Source organism: Octodon degus, unplaced genomic scaffold, assembly GCF_000260255.1.
Source record: "Octodon degus isolate 3935 unplaced genomic scaffold, OctDeg1.0 scaffold00563, whole genome shotgun sequence".
Taxonomy (NCBI): Eukaryota; Metazoa; Chordata; class Mammalia; order Rodentia; family Octodontidae; genus Octodon; species Octodon degus.
The window spans coordinates 4628-13560 of record NW_004525139.1 but is presented as its reverse complement, the minus strand read 5'-3'; the positions used below and the strand labels follow the sequence as shown (position 1 = coordinate 13560).

The window sequence follows — 8933 nt, the reverse complement described above, 5'->3', positions numbered from 1 at the left end:
AAAATTAACTGGAAATTAGCAAGGAAACACAAAGGCTTCCTTGTATGTGATGAGTCACCTCTCTTCAGTACTTTGAGACTTATCACTGCAGTACCCTCCTTAGACCGAGTGCCCCTGACCACACCAGGGCCATTATCTGCACCAGAGACTGGCTGTGATGAAGAACGGACTACACATCCCAGAGGTCTCTGCGCACTTTTCCAGACTACAAGTCCCAGGGCATCCGGGCGCGCGGTAGGAGTAAAGTTCCTTGAGGTTCCTAGCCGGGACTCCAAGACCTCCGGCGCTGCGGAGTGAGTATGTCTAACGCGACTGTACCCCTCCTCAGCAGGTATCCTCCTCGTGGTTCTCTAGGCACCGGTGTCTGCTCTCTGGCCCTGCCGCCTGTCTCTCGAGGTCAAAGGCGCCCGGACAACACAGCGGGGCCTGTCGCCTCCAAGGCGCTGTGAGGCGCTGTTTCCTCAGATGAAGGGCGCGGAGGAGGCCCTGGGAGCATGGCCGAGCCGGGTGGGCACCGGTCGTTCCAGGAGCTGCGGGCGCTGTCCCTGCCTCTGACTGCTCGCTCGGAGCGTCCACTGGCGAAGGGGCTCCCGGCGCTCTCGGTCCGCGTTCCGCTGTGGGCGCGGAGGCGGTGGGCCCCGCTTGGTACAGGCTTCCCGCTGCGCTAGCGCTGGGAGGAGCGGGGGTCCAGGCCGCTCAGCAGGTGTCCAGAGGATGGAGTGAGCGGATGGTATGTGTCCCTGTGAGAGCCCAGGACGCCAGAGCCACCCGGGCATCCTTGAAACCATCTAAACCGGCGGACCCCAGAGGCTTAGATTCGAGAGTTATGGGATGAGACGCGGGGAGTTGGGCTTAATAAGGTCCACAGCGCATTGTTTCATGGAACCCAGGACTTCTTTCCGGAGTGAGGAGGACGGAGGCTGGGTGTAGGGAACATAAATGACAGGTTACTGACTACCTTGCTTCTTGTCCTAGGGCCAAACCAAGATGTGAGTGAGGAGAAGGCCTGTTGAGTCTTTCCCACCTCTCTTAGGACGACAACCCCCCCCTCCCCAGCTTATTTTTGTTTGAATCTTACAGAAAGATTCCAGTAAATGACCGAGCCATCTCCCCAGCCCTTGGATGTGTTTAATACTGTTTTGTCAACACCATATTTCTTGATTGTATTCAAAAACCATAAGTATATCTACATCCCTGAAGGCAATGAATAAAATTAGCTGAACTGCAACCGTTAAAAAGTTAACTAATGTTCCTTTGGTTACAATAACTGTTTTGTTTTATATTGTATTTCAGGTAAAAATTTTATGTTGTATTTTAGGAACATTGTTATCATTTTTCCTCTGAAATGTATATTAAAGTATAAAGTGTAGGTCATGTATGTGTCTAAAACTTCAGCCCATACTTGGTCTCAATAAATATAAAAAGTGATGTACTTTTAAAGAAGTCATGGGTTGGTAGCCCCCACATGTTCAATAACTGACATAAAAAATAATATTTCGGGCCCGGGGAGATGGCTCAGTGGAATAAGTGCTTGCCTGGCAAGCCCAAGAGCCTGAGTTCAATCCCCGGTTCCGCCAAAAAAAAAAAAAAAAAAAATCTTTCACTGTGTAAAATGTGAGTTAACCAAACAATTAAAAATTCAAAAAGCATGTTTGCCTGCTAAAGTAGAAATAGTTGTAAGTCAGTTGAGCTTTAAAGCCTTGTCTAAGGATTTCGTGCCTTTTAGTCCAGTCTGAGGTCTCCCTGTTATATCCTCAAAAGGGGGTTGTCAAGTGCCCAGCTTTGGCTCTCTAAGACACAGACAGGAGGACAGCTCAGAACGTCCTGACCCAGACCCTGGGATCTTGGCATCACCCTGTGGCATACTGTGCAAGAAGCTAGAGTGAGTAGCAGCAGGGTGGGCTTCCTTCCTATGGGCCACTGCTGCCACCGCCATGCTGGTGAAAGAGGCTGACAGGCTGACCTTGCAATAGACTTTTAAAGGTATATACCACTCATGCAGTGAAAACTGTACTTAGGGGTCACCCTTCTTGAGGACCCCAAGTTAATCACGACACCCATCCTGGCTATCATCCCAGCCTCAGTGCTGCCCATATCCATGGAGCCACCCAAATGTGACTGCACCAAATCACTCGAGATGGTCTACTCGGGGTGCCTGGATCTCTAGGATTCACCCATCTTGGACCCTGATTCGACCCTGTTTTCAGATAACAACTGTAGCATAATAGATGGGGTCTAGAGGGCAGGAGCAGCTGTCATGATAGATCAAACTGTTCGGTCAGAAACACTTACCCTGCAACATTGGTTAGAAAGCCCAGCTGAGAGCCCTACATGGGATTTGGAATTGGAAAGGACAAATGGGTCAACATTTATACCAACTCCTACTATGCTTTTGCCACCCTCCCTATGCATGGAGCCATATACAAAAAAGGTTCGTGCCAGCAGATAAAAAGGATATTAAAGAATTCACAAGTAGTATTAGAGTTGCTACACTTGGACTGCCAAAAGTCATACACTGCCCAGTCACCAGAGGGAGACACATTAAAGGTCCCAGACAATTGCATCAAGGACTTAACAGCAAAATAGGTGGCCAGTCTAGAGACTCCTATCCCTGAGAATGCAGTCCTGATGCCCCATCTGAAAAGGTCTTCCTATTTAGAGACTGAGTTTAAGCAGGCTAAGTCAGAGGAAGCTTCTGATAAAAGTGGGTAACAAGTGCTGCCAGGAGAGACTGTGTTCCCTCCTGAATCTGGGACATTTTCTGATAGAAGACATACATACCTGCAGTCATTTGAAAAAAGAAAACAATGATAAGGAATTGCTTTGCTGGTATTTCTATGCCCTCATATTTGGACATTGTACTCCTCTGTGGCTGAAAGATGCAAACTTTGTATCTACAACACCATGCCTGGCATTAGGAGGTACGGGACCACTCCGTTAAAGATGTTGACGTTGACTTCACCAAGGTTTAGCCAACAACCAGAAGTCAGAAATACCTGCTAGTATTGTTTTGTACCTACTCAAGTTGCATAGAAGCCATGCTGACTAGGACTGAAAGTTTGAGAGAGGTAGTCAAGGGTTTTCTAGAGTTAATCATCCCCTGATATGAATTACCCATGGGCGTTGGATCAGATAATGGGGCAACATTCATAGGTAAAATAGTCCAGGAGGTAGCCTCGGCTCTGGGGGTAAAATAAAAACTGCGTGGCTTACTGGTCCCAGAGCTCTGGGCAGGTAGAAACACAACCACAAGTCCACCTTGGCTAAGCTCTGCCAAGAGACCTGTGCAACATGGACAACTGTATTGCCTATGATACTCCTCTAGTCTATTGCACACCCAGCTGACATGGCCTCACGCCCATCATGATCTTGTTGGGACAGCTTTTTATATTGGTGCAGGGACTCCAAGAAGCTGGGTCAGCTGACCTGCATTGCCAAATAAACGCACATCATTGTGTCCTTGAGGATCTGTGACTGTTCTGTAGCATCACCCAGTGCCCTCCAAACACCCTTGTAACCTATCCAGCCTGGGGACCAGATATTGATCAAGGGCTGGAAGGATGAACCCCTCTAGCACAGATAGGGGGGCCCTATGCATACTAACTACACCCATAGCCCTTAAAAGTTTCAGGGCTTGTGCCGTGGATATATCACCTTCATGTCTCACCAACACGAGCCAGCACCTCATCAGGAACTGTGTTTATTCCCAAGAGAAAGCCACTCACATTCAGCACCCACCTGACACCCATGGAGTTCAGACTGTTGTCTTAGATTTAGCACCCACTCAGCTGTCAGTCTTGGGTCTCCCAGGGTGACATGGGCTGAACTCCCACCTGCCAAGTATACACATTTCTCTTGTGCTGAGAGCACTGATCAGGGTAAGATGGAAAAGGCAGGGGATCATGGGTGGCTTTAGACAGAGAGGTGAAAGCATCACACATAGGGTTTGAATAAAGAGGGTTGGATGGACACAGGTACCTAGTGACAGTCACAACACTGCTTTACTAGATACTAAGTCATCTGTGTAGTGGACAAGTAGGGGCCACAGTGCTCCATCTAGTGGGGCACAGCACATAGCTGGAATGGGGCTGGAGTCACTAGGAAGGAAAGCACACCACGGTCGCTGGGCCGGGGCTGCCCTTCAGGCACAGAGAAGCTGAAGTGCTGCAGCAGGCAGGTGAAAAAAAGGAAGAGCTCCATGCGGGCTAGGGGCTCCCCAAGGCACATGTGCGGACGTATGGGAGTGATGGGGCTCAGTCAGGCTTGGTCTTGGGCTGTTGCCCACTAAGGTGCCCTGGAAGGGGACAAGGAGTCTGATCTAATACAATCACCTGCTGAGAAGGGCAGGAACCCTTCTCGTTTCACAAAGCGGCTCCCGCTGTCCAGGAAATGTCCATGGTGGAAGTGGAAAGGCCTCTCCCAGACAGTCTCATCCTTCAGCACAGATGACAGGTTGGTAATGAGCATGGTCCCCTGGCAGGAGACAAGGCATGGATGTGCACTAGGATGGAGGACACAGGACTCTTGACGCTAAGCATAAGTACACTGGATGATGCACAGAGGCTGCTGGATGCAGGGTCACAAGGACCCTTTTGTTTATACACAGGTCCCAGAAAGTTCTTGGGACCATCCTGATCATATGGCAAGACCAGCCATCAGGGATCCCATGGATGCATACACATACATTAGACCTCAGCTGTATAGGATCCTCCCAAAACTAAAATGCATGAATTCTTCTTCCAACTACACTGTAGGGTGACAGGGGACAGGGCAGCCCTGTGCTCAGAACCAACCCACCCACACTGGGCCTGACAGCACCAGGATTATGCAGGGCCAGGTGGGAGATTATTTTGTAGGGACGCTTGGTAGTGGCCATGCTGGGGACGAAAGACCCCAGGCTTACCTTCGGGATGCAGAGGCCCTGCACCTCAGTGTCATGAGATGCCATATGGGGCACACCCAAGGGGACAATGTCTGCAAACCGCTGCACCTCATGAATCACAGCGTTGGTGAAGGGCATGTGGGCCTGGTCTGCCATCTCTGGGCGCCGCCCCTGCCCTATGACTTCATTGATCTCTCACTGGACACAGCCTGCACAGACAAGCATGGCCATGCAGGGTCAGTTCCTGTGGACAGAGCCCTGACATTCTCCATCCCTGCATTAAGGGCTATGACTACATCTCATGAATCTGGTTAGAACCGTGTGTTTCAAAGTAAGATTTAGGACGTGCCACCTATTTCTTTGAGTTCCCATTCATTACAAGCTCAACTCACACTGCACATCCGGATGCAGGATCATGAGCAGCAGGGCCCAGGACATTGTGATTGATGTGGTCAGCATCCCTGCAAAAAACAGCTCAGATAACAACTAGATGAAAGTTCTCATCATTGAAGCTGCTCTTGGAGCTCTCCTTGGCCTGAGACAGGCAGAGAGGGTGGCCTCAGTGGGAAGTTAGAGGAACAGCTCTAAGGTCCCCCATCCAGCACCCATCAGTGCAGGGGCTGGGTCTCTGGCAGACAGGAGGCCCCACCTGGCCTCTTATCTCCCAAAGCACTTGGCCACAGCCCCTGATCCCGTCTCTCACAGAACATCTCACCTTATGTACTTCGTTCAGAAAAGCATCAGTCAGATCTCGGGGTGGCTGGTCTGGGTCCCAGGTTGTGTTGTGCTCGGTCAACAGATTGTAAATCAAAGCTAAAATTGTCCTCTGTGAGGGCAGGACTTTGGTAGCCACCCAGGGAATGTGTGTGAGCAATGGCACTGTGTTCACTAACTATGACAGCACAGGGACAGCCTGGGTACTTCCTGTGCTCTGTACTCATGTATACGTCTCACACCGAGCCTCCTGTATGGTGGCCTAACACCGGAGAGATTCTCCATGTTTGACCCGTCCTTCTTTCCCCTGGGCCAGCATCAAAGCTCTGTCCTGGTGCTGAGCTGCCACGTGAACTTCCTACAATGGCAGTCTCAGGAATTTCTATGGTTTCCAACATGGATGCAGGCTCTCCCCTCTGGTTCCCTGAACCTCAGCCACCTTTCCCTTACTATTGTCTGATTTGCCACATACAGACCTTTCTACCTCAGCACTCTCTCCCTGATGCTTCCTTCCCATCCACTACATGCAAATTGCCTTCCCAGAGCCCTTCTGCAGGAATGTGTCCCTGCACAGACTGCCCTGAACCCTGTACCTGAAGCAGCAAGCCATTGGCCTTCCTCATGCCATCCTCCATCAGCTCTATCAACCTGATCGCAGTGGTGTCATCATACTTGAGTGGCACGTATAGATGAGAGAGGAGATCACATTGCATACAGCTTTGGTCATCAGGGCGTTGGGACAAAAGGGCTGCCCTGTGAGTAGGGAGGCTCCTCAGGGTGCTGTTGCTTCTCCCCATCTTTTGTGTATAGGTACCTTCCTTGTAACTTGTACCCATCACCCACCAGCATGGTTGGCGATAGCATCACAGAGGCAGGTGGCCTCTTCATTCACCCACTGCTCCAGAGACTTCTTGCCGAGGCCAAAATTGCCACTGTGAACTGCTGCCCCCTGATATGTGCCACTCTGCAGAGTATAGACTGAAACTTGCACTAACTGTGAGCTCAATAAACCTTTCTTTCATTAATTTTGGTTGTCAGGTATTTTGTCCCAGCAATGAGAGAAAAGTTACTGAGACACCCACCTTTATTAAGGTACTGTCACTTGTTCAATCGTTCCCAACACTTGTTAAGATGTTGTCACTCCTAAAACCCTTCCCCACTCTCGTTAAGATGTTGTAAACATAAGAGGAAAACAACTAATTACAAAGAAGAATTCCCCATTGCCATGGAAACTGAGAAGGTATTTAAGCAGAGAGGAAACTAAAAGTGAGTCCAGATGTGCTTCTGATCTGTAAGGACCAGGGAAGTGCGTTCAGACACATTCTGGACACTTAAGACCTGGCAAGAGTCCGATGACTGGCTTTATGGATAAACTCTGCTTTTTTCAATTTTTGGTCTGACATGGAAATAATCTCACTGTTTCATATGGAGCCCTCAGTGAGATTTCCTTGGGCAAAACTTCCACGTTGAGAGGGCCCCCAGGCCTCAGTAAGCCACTTCTTGGCGGCTCTTGTGCCACAGCTGAGTTCAGCTAGCTTCCTGGGGATGTTTGACGGGTGGAAGCCACTGCTGAGAAAGGAACAAACAGTCATAATGTCCAACCTGGTAAAACTTAATTGTCCTTTGTTCTTTTTTTGATCTCTAGTAGACTGGTTTTGGGGCCCTAGCTCCCAGAGGTGGTAGCAATTTGTTTGATCAGTTCAGCCAGATGAGAGTTGCTAGAAGGTTGGTTGGTTGTTAGTTCTCTCAGGCAAAAGAGCCACCAGCGGTTTGTTTTCTCTCCTAGAGGAGAGTCTGTGGGAGGTTGGTTGTTTTTGCAGTTAGATGATACTCTGTATTGTTTTGATTTAAGCGAGTCTGAAGTTTAAATTGGTAAAAGAAAGGTTGGAGAGGACCAAATGTCTTCCTGGAATATTGTGTCTGTCTGTTTATCTGAATTGCTTTTTTGTTTCCCCCATGTGCCCATGTCCTGGGATTACAATGGAATCCACAGTCTGGGCTGGGTAGATAGTTCAGTGGTCTAAGTGCTTGCCTAGCAAGCACAAGGACCTGAATTTGATCCCTAGTAGTGCATACAGCGCCAGTCCTGGAACCCTGTTGTACCATGTTGGCCCTAAAACCAGGCATTGTAACATGCCTGTAATCACAGGGCTGGGGAGTTGTAATTGTCCTGCCCCTCCTGCCACTTGGAACAGTCTACTTGAAAACCCATAAAAACTCATACCCAGCTCAGGTGTTTCACTTTGTATAGTTACGGCCATTGTGTCAAACTATATTAGTCTTGTACTTTTGCTATTTGTGTGGATTAAGCAGAACATGCTTGGGATTTCTGTTTTGGGGATTTGTATTATGGGGATTTGTGTTGTGAATGAAAGCTCACCACGCTATGTAAATGAAAATGGCCTTCCTTTGGAGTAGACTGGCCAGCCGAGGGAACGATGGATCCTCACATAGTCAACAGAGTATGGGAGGCAGTAATGGGGAGGCTGGGACACCCAGAGCAGTTCCCATATTTTGGCTCCTGGTGCTGTGGGATTCAGACGGTCCCTGACTCCACTGATTATGAGAGAAAAGTCTTTAGAACTCAAGCTCCCTGTTCTGCCATCAGCCCTTTTTGAGGCCTCATATTTAACTCTTAAGACTGTACAGGCTATTAACTCTGCTTCTCTACTTCCAATGTCATTGGAGCCCCCAAGACATGATTGAGTGGAAAATATCGAGGTCATGTATTCTGCAAGATCTGACCTATAAAACATGTCCCTTAAAGACCCCGATGTAGTCCTATTCTCGTATGAGAGTATGGTAATAGATGGGGTATGGATGGCAGGGGCAGCAGTTGTGACTGTAGAATGAGCAGTACAGTTAGAAGCACTGCTTCTTGGTACATCAGTCCAAAAAGTCAAACTGATCTGCACTTAAGTGGGCCTTGGAACTTCAGGAAAATAAGAGGTTAAATATTTTCACAGACTGCTAGTATGCATTTGCCACTTTCCATGTACATTGTGCCATCTACCAGGAAAGAGGTCTCCTAACTGCAGGAAGAAATGACATTAAAAATTGGCAGGAGATATTGAACTTGCTGCACGTGGTATGGTGGCCCACTCAGATGGCAGTAATACACTGCCCTGGACATCAAAGAGGAAATTCTATCAAGGCCTGAGGCAACAGGGCCACTGATTTGGCAGCAAAATGAGAGGCTGTGGGAGACTTGTTGTCAGAAGCATACATTATAGTAGTGCCCCTCCTTCAGCCACCTAAACACTCTGAGTTAACATGGACCAGATCAGAAGGGGCATCAGAAAGACATGGATGGCAGATTCTGCAAGGAGAAAGTGTT

General features: G+C 48.8%; 1 pseudogene; it reads right to left on the bottom strand.

The window, feature by feature from the left end:
• Positions 1 to 461: 461 nt before the first annotated feature.
• Positions 462 to 6545, bottom strand: LOC101578787 (annotated as a pseudogene).
• Between the last annotated feature and the right edge of the window lie 2388 nt (positions 6546 to 8933).